Source organism: Notolepis coatsorum, assembly GCF_963971535.1.
Source record: "Notolepis coatsorum genome assembly, chromosome: 8".
NCBI classification, from domain to species: domain Eukaryota; kingdom Metazoa; phylum Chordata; class Actinopteri; order Aulopiformes; family Paralepididae; genus Notolepis; species Notolepis coatsorum.
The window spans coordinates 84,792,649-84,814,095 of NC_140172.1; positions in this window are offsets into that span (position 1 = coordinate 84,792,649).

Sequence of the window (21,447 nt, forward strand, 5' to 3'; positions counted from 1 at the left end):
CTACTCACCCAACCTGGAACGCACCGCTTCTCACAACAGCGGCATGTCCGACAGTTCAGCTGTGGCCTGACAGGTTTCACCCCAACAAACACAGCAAGGAACTGCAGTTGAGAAGCATGCAGCGGCGTGCTCCCAATACGAAAACCGGTGGAGGATTTTTAGAATGATCAACATCTTCCAGACACTCCAGTACGAAGACAATATCGCCGTATTTTCTCGAAAATAGTGAGAGAGAAAATAAAGATATGATGTCAACGTATCCTTGTTTCCCAAAGCTGCTCCTAATCCTTTCCAACATGGTGTCAAGTGTGGGGATCTACCGAGGCACTTCTTCCTTGTGGTGAAAGCGAGAAGGAGGCGAGTGGGTGGCCCCACCCCTGCTTATATGGGTAAGCTGATAGGGGTGTGGTCAGACGAATATTGGGATTAAAGGTACATTGTGGTCTTTATTCAGTGCGCGTGCACATATGCGAGATAGTGCAGAGAGCGATGCCGAGCGAGAGCGATACGATACAGAACTTAGATTATACTAGAACAAGAAAACATATTGAGCTATTAAGAGTTAAATGAGGCTACAACTGATAGAATCACGTTAGCAAATAAGTTAGAATGCCTGAGTAGGTGAAAAGGAGAAAACTAATTGCAGTTAACCAGACTAACTAACAAAATAATCAGAGAAACAAGACATAATTAACTATAAGGTTAAGCAACTTGGTATAAAACTATAAAGATACAGATTAATTCGTTAAAAGCTTAGTTATACTATAAAACAGTAGGAACCAAAGATTAGAAACTAAACACGATACTTAGTGTTCAATTAAGCTAAAAACAAGGTTAAAGATTACTTTAGAATAGGAATACAATCAGTATGATGAACAATCAAATAAGGTTCAATTACATAAGTTACATTGGGACAAAACTCAAGAAAAGACTGTTAGGAACTAGTCACAATAAAGAATAACTCTCTTAAATAATAAGGATAAGAAAACCATGACACAGTACTTCTTATCGGTTAAATCAAGAAGCCACGTATTCTATTTCTGTTGAAGGACAGAGAGCTATTCTCTGTTCAAGGAGAGAGAAACTGTAGAACTTCCAAATAAGGTAATGAAATACTAGAATAGTCTATAGATGTTAATAGTATCATGTCCCTTTAGAGAGTCAAAATGGCCGAGATCATCTTTAAGCCAATAGGAAACAGTGACGCCCCTAGCTATCGGCACCAGGATGACATAGGAAAAAGGGGAGGAGAATTGTCTTTATATACAGATGCACGAGAGGAGAACAGCATCGCAGCAGGGGATCCAGAGAGACGAACCAAGCGCTCCCAGCTCAGAGGATCCGAGACCAGAGTTGCCTTGGCAACCAGCACAAACAGAGAAAAGGCCTTGTGTTGTCGGGACAACCTGAGACCACAAACCCCGGAGAACGAGTCTGAGCGGCATTAGCCGATCAGACATGGATCGACTGCCAAACCGACAACGATGATTAGATATAGGAAGAAGATCCAATACTTATTTGATTCATCTAGTTTGTGTTTATTGAAATGGAATAAACACAGCTTTGTTTTATTCAAAACATCTCGTCTGCGCTTCCTTCCTGAAACCGAACAATTGAAATGCAACTAATGCAGAGAAAAGGGTAAATACCACTATACGATCACAGAGATAATAGATATTAATGAAGAATACTTCAAGAGGACAACAGCTTTATTACACACATATGGTTAATAAAGATATCAATCATATAACGTTACACAGCTATAGATAGTCTCCAGTTAATCTGGTATCATTACAACCCAAAACACGGTAAAATTAACAATAACAGTAACGTTACTAGTACTGGCTAACTAGGCCTAGCTACTAGCCAGAACCTTTGTAATACTCATAGACTTGGTCACTTTCGATAGCATGCTTGAACGGTAATGATTTATGTGTCGTGTCGTGTGGCTTATTTATTAATAGAGGTTACCACATATTTTTACAAGGTTAGAGATGAACCGATTATAGAAATGAGTAGCTAAGTTGCAACTTGCTGTGGCTAGCTCTCCCAGCTAGCCACTAGCTGATGACGCGACAGACTAGCTGTGAAGAGCTAGCTAATTTAGTTCCACAACGTTCACAGTGCATGGTTAACACGACGCAATAGGCACAATGGATGGGTTGAGATATAAATACTGTGCTAACGAAACGAGATCTTACCTTGAGTCAGTGAAGTCTTTTCCGTGAAGAGGGTTTGTTGGACCGTGTTGACTGTGAACGTGAACATGACCCTCTGACTGACTGGAACAAAAGGCGTGTACGATAGTTCCCAGTGGGGGAGGGGTGTAGCTTTGCAGATCCCGGCGGAAACACCCAGCTCTCTGACCCAACACATGGGTTATGTCTCAGAAAATTTACCCATAATTATTATAACTCACAAATTGGGTCAAAATTGGGTCAAAATTAAATCTCAATAACCCAAATAATGGTTATGCTCAGAGAATTAACCCATAATTTTAATCCAACACGATTAACCAAGAAATTGGGTTATAGAATTGACCCATCTGTTTTTAGTGTGTACACATATCTGAAGCATAAGCTCTCACTTACACATATAGGGGATATACACATACATATGGGACACACACACATACATAGCTGAGACACACATACATATACACATCTGAGATACACACTCACACACATGGCAGAAACGTACATGGGTATGAGACACACAAAATGTAGGGTCACAGTCACGTATCTGAGAAATACACACATGCACATATGAGACATACACACATACATTTTCTCACACACACTTACATATATCTGAGACGCATCCTCTCACATGCACTATGGAGAAAGATGGCATCCCGATAGAGATGCAGCACATACTTGCATCGCAGGTAGAATCTGACTACATGTAACGTATATGCATCTTGGTTATATATGCACAATATATAGTAATGTTTTTTGTTTTTTTTGTAAGTACTTTTTTCATTTCCATGTCTGTTTTTGGTATGTCTGTATAAGTCTTTTGTATGTTTTATATTTCAATACGAAAAAGAAAAAGACAAATCTTGGATTTTGCATATTATGCTGTTGAAAGATGTCTCTTGAATATTTGTAAGATTTGTGCAAAAAAAAAAAAAAAAAAAAAAAAAAAATGTCATTATGAATTGAAAGTAACACGTGTCTCCGCTAATGTCTCAGTAACACGTAGAGAGAGAGAGAGAGAGAGAGAGCGAGAGAGCCCCCCCCCCCATCCGCATGACCGGTGCCACATTTCGGTACTTTCCCTGCGAAAACGAACGATGAAGTGTGCCGCACGTTCACGTCAATGTTCACGCGCAGAATACACGCTTACCTAGGATTTGACTTGATTCAAACACAAAGCAGTCGGGGCAATGGCAAGCCGAAAACGGTTGCAAGTGTGGTTACACTTTACAAAGCTAGATGCAGACAACGCTCGCTGCAATATTATATAATATATATATTAACTAATTGTTCTAAATAAATAATAATGATAATAAATTATTTGAAGTTTGGAATTAATTTTCTACAGGATGTACAGCTATGCCAAAGCTTGCTAATAAATTTCACATTTTGTAAGTAAACAATGTCTAATCAATCAAATCAATTTGTTTAAAAGAGTCGCTAAAGAGATATGAGTATGACACTTAACTTTCGTCATTAAAATATGTCATTCCTACTGTATGCTCAAGGTACAAGTACAGCTATAGGGGAGAGTGGGGTGAGTAGTGCCACTTTTTACTTAAAGTGCCTTTAAAGCAAGGGGATTACAGTAATGCCCCCAACTAAAATATGTACATATAGTTTAGGATGTTGTGCATCCCTGGGGACAATCACTTTGGATCTTAAATAAACTGTTTCAGAAATATAGCTTTAGAAAAAAAAGTGGTTTTGTGGCACAACTTGCCCCCGGTGCGGGGTAAGTGGTGACATTAGAGAGAATACACTGGGGTAAATTGTGCCATTGATCATTTTTAAGTAAAACAGATCATTTTAATCTCAAAAGCGGTAAAAGCATCCTGCAGATCTTCATCTCCTTTCCAACCTGACGTATAGTTCCCCTTTTGCACCGCTTTCACTGCTCTTTCCAACTTCTCAAGAGGAGTTGAAACCCTGTCTGTCTTCCGTTTGTATATCTGCGTGGCATGATGGATTTTGGTCTAAAATTAAGAATATCACATAGTTTTAGTGATCAAATGCAAGAATGCAATGTACAATAACAATAAAATACAATCAAGTAATATATATAGTTTATAATTATAAGTTGGGGCAACTTAACAAAGAGAATATCTGGCACAACTTAACCCAGGCCCTTTGGCACAAATCACCCCAAGCCTACCATTTTTGAAAAAAATTAATCCCCCAGCTGTTTTGAGCTAGCATCATGCTAACTGTATAGACTCATGGTGTAGCTTACTAAAGCACTAAAACATGTGTGAACTGTTTTCAAAGTTGTCTATAATTGTTCAAACACAGCAATAAAAAAACCTTGATCATACAAATTTTACTTTGGAGGGCAAAAAACAGTTTTTTGAACTTAAATGTGCTTACCTCTCAAGCCAGGTGTCTGTCTCCCTTCTCTGCAGGGTGAGTGAAATGGATGCCTCTTCAAAGATATGTTGTCACATGACCAACTTCTTCTATGGTTTTCTAGATAACAGGGGTGGAACTACATGCCCCTTGGCACTACTCACCCCACTCTCCCCTATGTATAGCCAAGAATGTTGGAGAAGGTTATATTTCTGTCCCCCCAGTCTGTGATGTCACATGGTCCTCAGGAACTCCGAAGATAAGAGTTCTAATCTAATGTCATGATTTTTTTCATCCAACTTACTACCATTCACACGCCAAAGTCGGACAAAACATTGCCACCAATTACAAAGTAAATTATTTGAAACACAGTACAGTATGGCTTTAGGCCACTAATTAACGTTAGGTTATGACTATAACCAAGTTCTGTTAGTTAGGGGCGATGCTTGGCATCGCTACTGCACTATCTCGCGTACGTGCACGCGTACTGAATAAACCACAAATGTACCTCTAATACCAGTATTAGTCTGACCACACCCCTCATCAGCTTACCTTCATAAGCAGGTGTGTGGTCACCTGCTCTCCTCCTTCCCAAGCTTTCACCACAAGGTGAGGACAAGGGCTGCAGCGGCGTCCGATGCCAAGCATCGCCCCTAACTAACAGAACTTGGTTATAGTCATAACCTAACGTTCTGTATCGTTAGTGGCTTAGCTTGGCATCGCTACTGCACAAGGGAGGCCAAGCGGAGCCACTTGGCTGACAAATACACCCCGCTGACAGCCCCCCAAAACCATCAGAACAGGGAGGGCCGAGCCCCCCCGACCCCCCCTAATGGAGGGTAGCCCCCCTATTAGGGACGTCACGGGAGGGCGACGGACCCGACCGTGCGAAGAGGCACTCAAGCAACTCAACGCACAGGGTGAGCAGACCGTGGCTTGACCCCACGACTACACACACGCACAACCCGCATGCCACCCGGGAACGAACGGAGGAACAACCTCGTTACTGCCCCCAGAATCACGGGGTCAAGGGCAAACCCAACCCCGTGGCAAGGCCGTAGCAGCGGAGCACGAAGGAAGACCCAGACCCACCAAAAGGACTGGACTCCCTGGAATGGGGGCCCGGAGAAGTCCATGATGCCAGCATCAAGACCCCACCAGGTGGGCACGTAGTGCCCCGCCCCCCACATCGCCAGCGTATTCGGACAAAGGCCCCTCAGTTACTGCACCTGGTATTCCCAGGCGGAACCAACCAGGCCAGAACCTGCCCAGCTTCCGAGATCGGACAAGACCGGGCGTGTTCAGGTCGGTATGGCCGTAAGCCGAGCAGGCCCCGTCCCCCCAATAGTACACCGCCTGGCACACTGACCCTGCAGAATAGGCAGTCAGCATGGCCGTAAGCACACAAAAAAGGTTAACCAACGGAAGCAGGCAGCGCACCGGGGAAAAACCAGGCAACAGGCTGTTAACCCTAGCCTGGAGACTGCGGACGAGACAGGCGCCAGAGGGGACAGCTGAACACAGCCGCCCCGGCGGAAGGAGCGTAAGCTGGCGGTGTTGCATGACCAAGCCTCCATTTAACAACCCCCACCCAGAGGGGTCGAGGCAGAGAAGGCTGACACGATTGGCAGACGTCATGAACGTGCAGGGGCACCCTCAAACGGTGAACCCGGGAGTTGACACTGCTCCAACACACCAGGGAATCAACCACCTCGGTGTTACCCAATGCGGTGGTTGTTCCTATAACCCCTCAAGAAAAAACTCCAAAACACACCTGCGGGTATACACCGGCTATACCGCAGTACAAGTGTTTCAGTTTCCAAAAAGGGTTAACCCAGGCCTACGGGTCGCAAACATCACTTCGGACCGGGCCTGGCGGTACGGGAAGCACAGGGTCACCAGAGGAGGTCAAAAAACCACCCCCACAGGCCCCTCTTCGCCATGCGTGAGAGAGGAGCGAAAAATAATGGAGAACCAGCCCCTAAGCACACCGTACCTGGTATTCCCCGGCGGTCTCCCAACCAAGTACTAACCAGGACCAACCTGTGTAGCGGCCGAGATCCGACGAGATCGAGCGCGTACAGAATGGCATGGCTGTAAGCCATGACGACAGTGCTGAGTAAAAACATACCCAACCAGGGTCTCCATAGCGCTTAACCCTGTGACACCCAGACCGACCTGGCATTTTTCCCCCTGAAAAAAGCCCAAGTCCCTCAGGGTACCAGAACAGCAGATCTGCATCCCCGGCGGACAACGGGTTCAACTGATCTGGACCAGCGTGACCAGAACCAGTCCCGTGCCCTAACCACGCCGACATGCCTACTCCAGGAGAAGGGCAGATATGCGTGTTGATCTTAACATGAAAAGAAGGCGCCACCCAGACGTCGGGACGAACCGCGCCTGGTGGCCCACCCCAAGGGCGTGGGACCCCACTACATATGTTCAGATCCATCCCGTCATCATCCCCCAGACATGAACGAGAATCCGTCGACAACCCACCCAGGTCATGGGATGTGGTCGCCGGAAGAGGAAAAACCCCCATCTCAGTTGCTCTATAAAAACGCTGTTTCAACCACAAGCAACTAAGGCGTGCCAGTCAATCGCCTGTTTACAGCGAGCTAGCACTATACGTGCGTCGGGACACACCCCCATCAATGAACAGGCTATTTAGACCTGTCATTGAATCCCCAAGGCGCCCAGGGGAACGACAAGAGGGGTGTGACACTCCCTAACTCCAACACTTCTGGAATAGAAAGAAGGAAGCATCAACAGTATGTATCCCAGTCTACACAGCCGGGGTAAAAAATGTTCACATTTTTACATCCCACCACCCTCCCATAGGAAAGAGACGGGGATCCCCAGAGAGACTTCCCACGCGAGCTGTACAGATTGAAAAGAATATATTGCACCTTGAGCCATGTAAAAAACTGGTTTTAGGGCCTCCGGGGAAGAGGCACCGAACCCATACACACTCAATAAACGAATTGAATCGAATATACATACAATAGAAAAGGACCCTTCTAGAGGGTCCACTCACTTTGACAATCTGAGGAGGAAGGCTCTGTACTCTGATGGAGGCTTCCTCACATGGAAGAAGGAGTCCGAACTCACAGAAGGCCTGAGTAGGCGCTTGGTGAGGAGGAGCCCTGACCACCCCCCCTGAAAACAGATCCATCACATGGACCTGAACAGCACACGGAAGTCCTACCAACAGAGACGCGCACGGTGACGTACTCTATGGCGGGGGAATTCCTGCGGTGCACACGCCCAATATACCAGGCCGTGGAACCAGGAACTCCCTCCCCCCCCCCCCCCCCCCCCGTAACGTGCCGAACCGCCACGTGACGGGAACCTTGAAGGACAGGGGGTGTACCCCTGACCGACAGAACAATGGGGAGAGGAAAGGTTACCAGTTCACCCCTTTACGACCCCACACCCATGATACGACGTAACGACAAAAAGAGAATATGACACAGTCATAGTCAGCTCTATGAAGCGTTTCACAGCTCCACACAGCGCACAAGCTAACCTGCTATCTGATTTTTACTAAGGAAAAACACAGAATAGAGAGGGCTCTAAGAACCCCGGTCCAACATACACATGTGCTTCTGTGGCCAGTACAACCCAGTTGTAGGTCACATGACACACACAACCCATCATCACCTACAAAAAATGGCAAAAACACTCAACAGAGGAACGCCGTTTTTTTCACAATGAGAGAATACATCATTCTTGATTAGTATCGACCACAGGCCTTGCTAAGCACACATGACAGCAACCAAACCAATTTCCCTTTAGGAAATAAGTTTCTCCAGCAGATTTAGCACAACCTCAGCAATCAAGCTGAGAGTTACATCGTATCCCTACCACACAAAAGACACAATTAATGCACAACATGTCTGATAGGAGGTGATAAAGTCCCCAGGGAACCGGGGGGGGGAAACACAATCCTCCTATTTTACCCTCAATACGGCCAGTTAAAACAGGAAAACCTGTTAATGTGTGAACTCACTGTTCATTGTCATTACAGTCTGAGAAAGAACATTCTTTTACTCACTCGTCACCAAGCATAGCTTCATAGGTTAGTTGCCTTAGTAGTGAGTACACGGTACACATAAACACCATGATGTTTCTCACACAACAACCAGATCAATACATCACGACCTGCACGGAGAAGCTAACTGCCAGTGACAAAAACAGCTCACACACAACCCGCAACGTATCTCAAATGCATTGCAACAACACACGTTTTGGGAAAAAACACCGTTATTCACAATACATTTAGCAAGGTAAAACCAGAAGACGTGTTATGAGGTCTGGCCAACCCCGTACCTGCCCGGAACGCAGATCAGCGAAGTGCAGTCACAAGCCACCGTAGAACACAGCCGTCCCGTGTTGTTCGATCCGGGCAGCGTCGCCGCTCCACCAGTCGCTACAGTCCTCTTTGTTGACGCAATCCCCGTCTAGGCTCAGGCAGGGTCGACGAACATCCCCTGTCAAGGATGACGTCGTGGTCAAGAGTGTAAAACATGTTAAAATCAAAGCACGTTCAACAGAATAGCATCAAGCTAACGGCTGCTCCAACCGTTCGGGTGCTATTGCTTCCGCTCGCGAGACGCCGATCTACGACGCACGCGATCAGGAGCGAGCTCCCGGCGGCGCGCGAGAAGCCAAGCTACCCCGCGCCAGGCCACCGACCGGCTAACCGTAAGCTATGAACATGTAAACAATGACATAACACTCACCCAGACAGGCCGCCGTTCTGAACCCTCCTCACTTTTTAAGAGAAAAGAGAAAACAAGACGTCAACACCGCTTCACAACGGTGACATTAACACGTCCGGCGGAATCAGCACAGTACCAACTGGCCTGTATAGCTGACTTTGAACATGAATCTGCCGCTATCGCACATTACATGCACATATCCCCTCGTGAAGGAATACTCTCATTTGGATATGAAAGATGGGGCCTTAACACGGTGACAGAGAGAATCCACTCGTCCAGAACACACAGGGATCACCAGTGTCAATGGTCGCGGCCCACTAGTTAAAACTATAATGGTCGCCAGACCAAGGCCTTCTGTCGCCTAGACGGCTAAACAAAGGACCCTAGCCTGGGGCCGGTTTCCATAAACTTCGTCAAGTAGCCCCCATAGCACTAACAGACAAGTGGAGCCCGCCAGCAAACACTACTCACCCAACCTGGAACGCACCGCTCCTCACAACAGCGGCATGTCCGACAGTTCAGCTGTGGCCTGACAGGTTTCACCCCAACAAACACAGCAAGGAACTGCAGTTGAGAAGCATGCAGCGGCGTGCTCCCAATACGAAAACCGGTGGAGGGTTTGTAGAATGATCATCATCTTCTAGACACTCCAGTACGAAGACAATATCGCCGTATTTTCTCGAAAATAGTGAGAGAGAAAATAAAGATATGATGTCAACGTATCCTTGTTTCCCAAGCTGTTCCTAATCCAATTTCTTCCATCATGGTGTCAAGTGTGGGGATCTACCGAGGCACCTCTTCCTTGTGGTGAAAGCGAGAAGGAGGAGAGCAGGTGACCACACACCTGCTTATGAAGGTAAGCTGATGAGGGGTGTGGTCAGACTAATACTGGTATTAGAGGTACATTTGTGGTTTATTCAGTACGCGTGCACGTACGCGAGATAGTGCAGTAGCGATGCCAAGCTAAGCCACTAACGATACAGAACTAGTTGACGATAATGTTTTTCTACTGCACTGTTTTGACGATATTGTTTTTCTACTGCACTGTTTTGATTATATTGTTTTCTACAGTTTCTTCCCCACTTTTGGTTTTGACTGTGACTGATCTAGTAGTCAATGGCGCCGCTGGTCAAAGGGCATAATGTCACAACTTGATTATCACAATTTTGTCAGACATTGTTTATCCGACTTGATAGGCCATTCACATGCTATTTCTGGGTTGGAAACTCATCCATCCAATTTACCAGACACCACACAAACACAGCATGATACCAAATATACTGCTCCATATAGAGAGGAGATGCAGAAGAGATAATGACTTTGACACCCAGGAAGTTTTTTGTGAAACATGAGCATTTGGTCATATGAACTTAGATTTGCTGCTAAAGACCAGACACACTTTGTATGAGTCCATCACATTCCTGTTGACTGGCGACAAGGCAGCTTCAGGCTGTGCATCTTGATGACATCACAGATTAGTGTTACTTCTCTAGTTTTCTTAGGATAGAGTTGTTCATGCTCACAGATCCTAATTATATTCTGACAAGAAATCATTGTAGAATCACATGTTTTGTCTCATGGGCCCTATCTAACTTATGTTGTGTTTTGGCTCCACAGCCTCCATGTCAAAACTTGACCATCTGGAGTCAGCTAACCAACTACATTGTACAGACAGAATGGCATTTCATATAATAATAATAATAATAATAATAATAATAATAATAATAATAATAATAATAATAATAATAATAATAATAATAATAATAATAATAATAATAATAATAATAATAATAATAATAATAATAATAATAATAATAATAATAATAATAATAATAATAATAATAATAAAATAATAATAATAATAATAATAATAATAATAACACACAAATCTGTATTGTATCTTTATTGTGTGTACAAAATCAAAAGTGCCTTCAAATGTTACATTTAGAGCATTAATGTGAAGCAAGGCATTATTTTAAATAAAACAACACATTATTTAAATAACAGTTTATAACAATATTCCGACTGTAAATTGTGTTTACATGATGAAATACTAATAACTGAATGGTTTCTGAGGTTCATTGGAGACGTTATATTCAAGATGTTGACAACAAATTGTCTGATTTACCCACTGAAAGGTCTGGGTACTAGATTCATGTAACATGGTAACATCACATATGACATCACATCACATAAATCACATGGCATCATATATGACATCACATCACAAATGACATCACATCACATAAAACATCTCCCATTTGATACATAGCACCTGACAGTTCCATCTATGCAAACATGTTTGGCATGGGTGGGAATGGGCCCCCAATTCTGGCAGTGTTAGTGCCTTGACCCTATGGCTGGGCAATATGGCCTCTAAATTATATCACAATATCTTTTGGCTCTATCACGATACACGGTATATATCGCAATATTTTGACATTTCCTCTAAAGCACTTAAAAATGCTTGATGTAACCCTTTGATGGATACAGTCACGCCAATATGATGATTATAATAGTCCCTGCAACAAGATCCTTTCAAAAATAATTAAATTAAAAGTTTCAAAAAATCTAAGAGTAGTCTACTGACACACAGAGGTAACATCTAAGACAATTTATATAAAAACTATTGGGTGCCTAAGACTTTTGCACAGTACTGTGTTTTCTATGCTCTTTAGCCAAACATACACACACACATATATACACACACTACTGTGAGAAAATAATAATATTTTTTATTATCAGCAATGTTATAACATCCTACTGGTAAACATAACACTGTAAAGGTATGTGTGCATCATGTGTACTAAATATATATATATATATTTTAATCTAAGTATTCTCTTATGCCGCTTTTCCACTGCATGGTAGTGGAAAAGCGAGAGAGATACAGCCCCCCGCCCCCCGGTGATTGGCCCCGGTCAGGCACGTGCACACATAGAGGCCAAGGGGTGCCTGAGCACCTGCCTTTTTGAGCCTCATCAAAAAAGTGCCCTTTTTTTTTTTTTTTTTTTTTTTTTTTTTTAACCGTTACGCATATAGACTGCCCTTCCAACTGAAAAATGTCAGGATATAATCAAAATATTAGGTAAAGAGAGAGAGATGCCCCATATTCCATTGCAGTTTGCACGGCCTCCTCAGCGTGCCTCTCCGCGGACCTGTATATTTTATGCATAGCGTGGGTGGTGGTGATGATGATGATAGAAACAGCTGTGGCGCATACAGTTGAATGCTGGTATTACACTCATTGAGGGACACGAAGAAGTCAAGTCCGATGGGATTTGGGAATCTCAAATACAAATCGGGATTGGAATAAAAAATGCATTTATATTAAACAATACAGAATATACAGCACTTCTTGGGGTCTGTAGGGTAAGCACTTATTCCCTCCCCCCTGAACATTTATGGAGATGTATGGGCCTTTTAAGTCAGTGATAAAAGTGTCTTTCAAGGATAAGTGAGCTCCTGCACTGATTATTATAGTTCAATATTCAATATTTGATCACCAAAACCCCCCAAAAAGCATAAAAAGGGGGCCCACCGCCCGAAAAGGGCCCTTAAAAATCGGGCTTGCGCGCTACGCGCGCTCGGTTAATATATACACACAAGTGTAGTGCCCTTTTCAGCCTTTGAGCACCTGCCCCTCTAAAGTCCTGTGCACGTCCCTGGCCCCGGTATTCACTGACATATTTAACCTGTCCTTAGAACAGGCTGTCATCCCCACCTGTCTGAAGAAGTCCACCATTATCCCTGTACCCAAAGAATCCACGCCCGCTTGCCTCAGCGACTATCGCCCCGTAGCTCTCACCTCCATAGCCATGAAGTGCTTTGAGAAGCTTGTGAAGGGCTACGTCTGTTCCTCCCTCCCCATCAACCTGGACCCCCTGCAATTTGCATATCGCCCCAACAGGTCCACGGAGGACGCCATAGCCCATGTGCTGCACACAGCAGCATCACACCTGGACAAGAGGCAGGGGAACTATGTGAGAATGCTATTCATCGACTACAGCTCAGCATTCAATACCATAGTCCCCTCCAAACTCGTAGCCATGCTCAGGGACCAGGTGGTGAGAGCAAGCAACTGCACCTCCTCATCCATCACCCTCAACATAGGGGCCCCCCAGGGCTGTGTTCTGAGTCCCCTCCTCTACTCGCTGTACACACATGACTGTGTGGCACAGCGGAACAACAACACAATCATCAAATTAGCTGACGACACAGTAGTGGTGGGCCTGATCTCTGCAAACAATGAGAGGGCCTACCTGGAAGAGGTAGAGGATCTGGCGCGGTGGTGTCAGGAGAACTGCCTCTCCCTGAACGTCAGCAAAACAAAAGAGATGATTGTAGACTTTAGGAGGTCGGGGGTCAGGGACTACAGCCCCCTCAGCATCGACGGGGCACTGGTCGAGAGAGTGAACAGTTTTTAGTACCTCAGAGTCCACATATCCGAGGACTTGACATGGACCACGCACATTGACAGTCAAGAAGGCATGGCAACGCCTCTACTTCCTTAGGCGCCTAAGGAAGTTCAAAGTGAGTCAGAAGATCCTTAACCTCTTCCACCCGACAATGACATCTGGTCATAAATCTATATTTTTTTGACTGTTGTATAAAAGTAGCAATTTTAATTTCAAACGTATTCAAGTATTAACATCACTAACATGTCACAACAGCATGTAGAATGTATATTATCATCAATACGTTAGTTTAGCAATAGGTTAGAAGTGTCATTAGATAGATTTAACTTTTCGATTTGGTCAAGTCTAGTCACGAGGGCGACCATTTTGGATATTTTTAAACCATGGGAATTGTAGTCTTTTTGCGGCCATTTTGTAATAGACATCGCCATCTGTCGATCAGCGTTGGCATTTTTCAGAACTACACTTCCTGAAAGATTCTATGGGGTTCAAGGTTCAGAGTTCTGTATGAATTATTTCAATAACTGTTATTATTCGGGATAATAAGCCACAAAAGGTAAAGGTTTTGACAAATATTGAAAAGCTTTCAAGTTTCTCTTCCCTATTGTTAACATGTAGGAACAATTAGATCTGAAATTAGTTTCAAAATGGTTGCACTGTGGGGAAAATAAAAAAGTACAGTAGATTACAGTAGATTTCATTATCTGTTCTTATGCACGCCTGGTGATACTAAATCCAAATTGAACTCGGGCATTTGAAAGATAATATATATATAAATGTGCGAATTGGCTATAATAAGGTAATTTATAAGCCTCCTATTCTATATTCTATAATAATATTTCAAATTGCATTGGTCCGGATGGGAGAATTAGGTACTGTATCTACAGAACCTTCTGTTTAATCATCTTCCCTTTATTAATTTCCTTAGATTCTTTTGTACACATGATCTCAAGAAGGTACTGAACGAGATCAGTGGCAGTTTTTAATGTTTGGTCATCATTAGCATGGTGTTATTCACTGTCTCCTTTGTTTCATCACAATTTAAGCAAGCCTAGTAATAGACACAATATTTCTGACACTGTGAATACATTCCCTGAGGTCCATAGATGTCGCTAGATACCAAGAATATGCAAATGGCCCTTGTAGAAGTGGAGCAATATTCCATTTACCTAGGTATATATTTTAGGCGGATTTTCAGAAAATATTCCACGGGTGGAACAGGTTAAGAACTTCTACTCATGCACAATAGAGAGCATCCTGACTGGCAATATCACCTCCTGGTTTGGGAATAGCACCGCACAAGACCGTAGCAGACTACAGAGAGTGGCCGTTCAGCCGAACGCACAATTGGAGGTGGGCTTCCCACTCTCCAAGACATTTACAACAAGTGTTGCAGGAGTAAGGCTAAGATAATAATCAAAGACTCTAGTCACCATAACAACTGCCTCTTTGAACTGCTGCGGTCAGGCAAGCGATACCGGAGTCTCATGGCCAGTACAGAGAGACTCAGAAGGAGCTTCTATCCCCAGGCCATCAGGATGCTCAATGACAATAACACTATGTAACAAACCATCAAATACACTCACAGTACACACGCACACGTACACACTTTAAATAAACAACTCACTGTAGCACCCACTTTACCCACTTTAGACACTTTTTTTTTATCCACTTTTTCTCCCATTTTCTATATTTTCTCCCATCCCAATTTCGTATCATCCAATTCAACCCTCCCCTGTCACGAACGCTGTTTCTTGCCTCCCACAAGCCGGCTGCAATGTGGACTAAGTCATACATAGCACAAGTCCCCTCCGGTACTTGAGGTAACAGCAGTCGCATCTTTTCACCTGCGCAGCTCGATCTCTCAGTGGCGAGGAGTAACGCGTGGGAGGCCCCTGACACTTCCTGATTCTACTGCGCAGGCGCACCAACCGACCTGTAGGAGTCGCTGTCCACAACGCCCGATCCCCACCCATCAATTTCCCACCCCCTAATACGGCCAATGTGTATTAGTATGAACGACCAGCTAAACTGAAAGCAATGTGGAGCGCTGGGCTCGAACAGGCAAGCCCAGCGTCTCTGTCATTCGTGGCGAGCGTCCCACTTTAGACACTTTAACACACTTTATATTTATTCGTAAAGAGATTTGCACTACAACTCATACCTCATTGCACCTTACCCTAAGTTGTACCTCATCCCATTTCTGCATTGTACTGTATATTGTATTGTAACTCAGTTACAAATTTTTTTCTACTCTGTATTGTATATTGTATATATGTATATTGAACACTTTTGTTTACACTTTGTTTATGTACTTTTGACTTTCTATTTTATACTTTATCTATTTTTTATCTAGCACACTCTCAGGAGCAAAACAGAAAAAAGCATTTCATATAAAAGTATTCTGTATTTTTGTATGACAACTAATAAAGAAACTTGAACTTGAAACGTGATGTATTAGGTTTGAGTTTTGAGCGTCTTGCTTGCCGTAGTTGAAGTGATGTCACACTAGGAAGTTAGAAGTCAACAGTCAACACGGAATTGGAACCTGGAGAAGCCTGATGCTCTGCGCTGACATGGCTGACATCATACCTCAATGGCCGCTCCTACCAAGTGTCATGGAGAGGGACCCTGTCGGCCACCCGCCCCCTGCGGACGGGTGTCCCCCAGGGCTCGGTCCTAGGACCCCTTCTCTTCTCCCTCTACACTAAATCACTGGGTAACATTATCTCATGGCTTCTCGTATCATTGTTATGCCGATGATACTCAACTCTTCCTCTCCTTCCCTCCCTCAGACATCCACGTCTCTGAGCGGATCTCGGAATGTCTGTCCGACATCTCCGCCCAGGCCCGGACTGGCCATCGGGAGCACCGGGAGTTTTCCCGGTGGCCTGTCCTGCACAGATACAAAAAAAAATATTTTTTTTATTATAATTTTTTATTTATTTTTTGCCAGGCCATTGTTTCTAGTTGTGGCGGCGGCACGGCGCGATAGTTAGATAACCTAGGTGGGTGGGGAACAACCAGGATTTCACTGTCTGCGACAGAGTTGGAGAACTATCTGACTCTCTCTCCCTCACGCGGATCACACACACACACACAATGGAGCCGTGCTGCCGCTTGTGATTGGTGGAGGCGGGACCAGGCGATACAACTGATTAACAGCGGAGGCGGCGAATGGAATGGCAGATGGCACTCAGATGCAGAATAACAGCCAGGCAATGAGCCAGGTAGTGAGGGACTCGGGAGAGATACAGTAGAGCGAAAGTCAATTAACGTTGATGTCAAGATGGACAGTGGAAGAAAGAGAAAGGGTGGAGGAGAGAAAAAAAAAAAAAAAAAAAAAAAGGCCCTTACAGGAGAGAGTGGTTAACTGTATTATAATAGTAAATTGAAAAATATGTTGTGCTCTTGCTTTTTTCTTTTTGAAGGTGGAGAGAGTAGCATTGCTAGTGCCACAACAGTTTTATTTGAGGTCCATAACAGTACATTGTACTAAGCAATTGTTGGCTCATTAGTTTGTGATTCACATGCACTCAAATTCACCAGAATGCAGGAAATTAAGTCTTTGTAACAAAAAAAATCCTGGTGGGGGACCCCTAGACCCCCCGCTTAAAAAGTGGCCTGATTGGGGCTATATTTCGCGCTATATCTCCCGGTATGAATTATTTCCCCAGTCCGGCCCTGTCTCTGCCTGGATGACGACCAACCACCTCAAACTGAACCTAAGCAAAACAGAATTTCTCCACCTGCCGGCCAAATCCTCCCCCCTGACCGACCTTTCCATCACAGTTGAGAATGCAGCTGTGACCGCGTCCCCGACCGCCAAGAACCTTGGTGTTATCCTCGACGACCAGTTGAACTTCTTTGCTCACATCGCAGCGACAACCAGAACCTGCAGATTCCTCCTGGGCAACGTCAAAAGGATCCGCCCCTTCCTGACAAAAGAAGCCACCCAACTCCTCGTCCAATCAACAGTCATCTCCCGCCTCGACTACTGCAACGCACTGCTCGCTGGCCTCCCGGCCACTGCCACCAAGCCTCTTCAACTCATTCAGAACGCAGCGGCCCGCCTGATCTCAACCCTACCGAAGTCACCCCACTTCTTAGGGACCTGCACTGGCTCCCCATTGCTGCACGAATCCGCTTCAAGGCCCTCGACCTAGCATACCGTGCGGCAAAGGGAACCGCTCCCGCCTACCTCCGGTCAATGGTCTCTAACTACACACCCTCAAGACCCCTACGCTCTGCATCTTCTGGCCGCCTCAGACCTACTCCTATCCAAGCTCCGGGAGGGTCATCAAAGAGAAGTCGCCTATTCTCAGTCCTTGCCCCACAATGGTGGAATGAACTACCCACCCCAGTTAGGACAGCCGAAACCCGTCCAATCTTTCGCCGTCAACTAAAGACGCACTTCTACAACCGTTATCTGAAGAAAAAAAATCTAACCCTAACTAACCTTACTGTCATGCACTTGTCCTAATAAACTAACCTACACTGTACCACGCAACACTTTGATGAACATTGTTACTCAGCTGATAGAGCTGTACCCTTCCTGATGTCTTGTCGTACAGAACTTGTAAGTCGCTTTGGATAAAAGCGTCAGCTAAATGACTAAATCAATATAATCCCCCCCCCCTTTCCCCATTAATGGAACTGGTGTCGTGGAGTCACTCCGCTGTGTGCGTTTCCAGGGTTAGCGCCTAACGTTAGTTAGCGCCTATGTGCGTGTATGTGACATAAGTTGGGCGAGTGTGTGTGACATTCACTCTTATTCCACATGACACTAAGGACTTTCATCTACCATATTGTTGGACTTCCCTTAACCCTTTAACTCATTCTGCGCCATTCACATATATATATATACAGTACGTGTTTGCTCACCAACCGTTGAGCGCCAATCACGTATTCCTTTTTTCCGATTTTAATAATCTATGCAGTGTCACGGACCTCTATGTTACCGTTGAAAGCCATACAGAGACCCCGAGAGTGCAATACCGGCCAGATCCTGCTAGGTGGCAGTACCGCCTACCCTTTGAAACCCTGTTCCAGACTGTGTGTCACATCTAATGTCGTCCGGGCGGAGAATTTAGACCAAGCCAAGTGAATCGTGAATTTGATGCATTCATGATGAAACATAATACCTATTATATTCCTTTGATTTGGAAATAGTAACGTGTCCAGGCGAGCAACGCGAACGCCTTTAGCAAAATTCATATATCGCTCCATAACACCCCGTCCTGACATAGAGCGACGCGAGCGAGAAAAAGTGATTAAAATGTATTAGTTTCAATCAGACTATCCTGAACTGCCGCGAGCGACATCGAACTGAGCAGCGATGTCGTTCACCCCTCAAATATTTGCTCGCTGTGTCTCTAGTTGAGCGAATTACGCGGCCGAGTCCCGCCCCTAAACACTTTTTATTGGTAGAGAATCGCAGGCTGCTTTGCCCCTGTGCTTCCAGGTAACACACACACACACAGACACACTCGGACACGCGCCACATCATATCAGGACAGCGCGATTTCGTCTCCAGTTCGCTCGCTGTCAGGCGAGTCAGGAAGCGGTGTAACGCAGTTTCAACGAATTAGCCAGGATCACTCTAAAACTATACAATATTCACCACTGGATAACACGCGAATGTATACATGAAAATAATTATTCGTTTTTACATGTTGGACAAGGGATAGTTACTGTCAAATGAGCCATAGTATTGTCTCCATAGCTATAATATAGAATAATGATATAGCCCTGCAAACACCGCAACGCACAGTGAAAATGCCTATATTTTAAAGCGTGGCGCATTTACTACAGGATGAGGATAATAGCCGGCGCTCAAAGTGTTAAGCCCGACGGGCCTGGTACAGGGCCGAGATTAATATCACGCCATAAATAGATCAATACTAATTAAGTATTAATTAATGTAGCGTTTATTTTTTTTCAAATGTAGCCAAGAGTAAAGACCCTAAACCTATGAAAACAAGTCAAAGTGTATATTTTCAGCAGTGATGCCACAGATTACTTGTAAAAATAATCTCATTACTGATTACTCCTTTAAAAAGTAATCTAGTTACTTTACTGATTACTTGATTATCAAAGTAACTTAGTTACTATGAAAGTAACTAGGTTACGAAGTCGTCGTCGTCCCCCCTGCTGCTGCCACAACATAAGAATGACAACAGTTTTTTTTTTTTTAAATAGTGCTTTATTGAAAGTGCATAATGTCATAAATCATGATTGGCTGCTCAGACAGGTCATCATGAGACGTCATCAGCCATCAGGCCATATAAGGTCACAGCTGTCCACTGCTCAGGCACTCTAGGACAGTGGTTCCCAAACTAAATAAAATAGAAAATGTATATAATATAATTTTAATTAAAAATAAAACTGTAAAACCGCTGTGTAATATAAAACATGGTATTATTTTGTTATTCTCTCAAATTAGGCTTATCATTATGGGTAAATAGTGGCGCTTGTGCGTGATGACAGTTTTACTGACGCACCTGCTCCTCTGCTCTGCACTTACCAGCGTAAAAGCAGTGGCTCAGCAAGCAAAATATATTCACTGCTGCATCCACAGAAAGGCCCTAGCTGCCAAAAAAATGCCTGCTGATCTCAAAAATGGTTTTGGACGAAGCGGTAAGAACTGTCCATTTTATCAAGGCCCGTCCATTGAATTCACGGTTGTTTGCAGCTTTATGCGATGAGATGGGCAGTGATCACCGGCAATTACTTCTCCACACCGAGGTCCGCTGGCTATCGAGAGGAAAGTTGCTTGCGTGGCTCTACATTTGCATGATGATGTTTTTACTTGACTCAAAATGTGATCTTTCACATAGTTTCTGTGATGCTCAGTGGCTTGCCAAATTGGCATACATGGCAGATATTTTTGAGCATTTGAATGGACTCAATCGGAGTCTTCAGGGGACTTTTTTGCTTCTGCAAAGCAACATCACCTGTCTCATTAGGTAAGTGATAACGTTATCCAGTAGACTCTCTACCTCGCTCTCTCTCTACCAAATCCATTCTGAGACAACGTACTCCGCAAGTCACGCATAACATGAATCTCTCACTCTCTCACTCAAGTAGCCAAAATACACTATAAAACGAACTGGATAGTTGATTTAACTTCATGCTGAAGCCATTCTAAAATCAGCTATAAACGTAAACATGTGTGTGTGGCTGTGTGCGTGCGCGAGCGCACGTCCCATCTCCGGTCTAGCTGACTGTACCCCTGGCTCTTATCATCAGCATTATGAGATAGTAACTAAATAGTAACGCACAGCCACTTGGAAAAGTAACTGTAATCAGATTACTGGCTTGTAAAAAGTAACAAGTTAGATTACTATTTACTGAAAAAAGTTATCAGATTAGAGTAACTAGTTACTTTCAGCACTACGTTTGTTTACCAATGATTATTTAAAGGGGACATGCATTGCTATTCCTTGCACAATTTGGGCAACTTTACACAATTCCTGTGAGTCTATGGAAGACATCTGTAAGGTTTATTTAAAAAAAATCATTGGGTCTCATTCTCGAACGAATTTACGACCAAAAATTTCGTCTTAGCCAGATTTCGGCCCATTTAAGACATATTAGGGCTGGGAGCGGGAGTCCCCAAATTTTCCTGAGATCAGATTTGATCGTGGCTGAGAGCAGATTTAAGAGTGCTGAGTAATTGAACATTTTATTAACTTGACAGACTGTGTTCTCATAGTGATTCCTTCATGTCAACGCTACAGGCCTCCTTGGAATTAATTA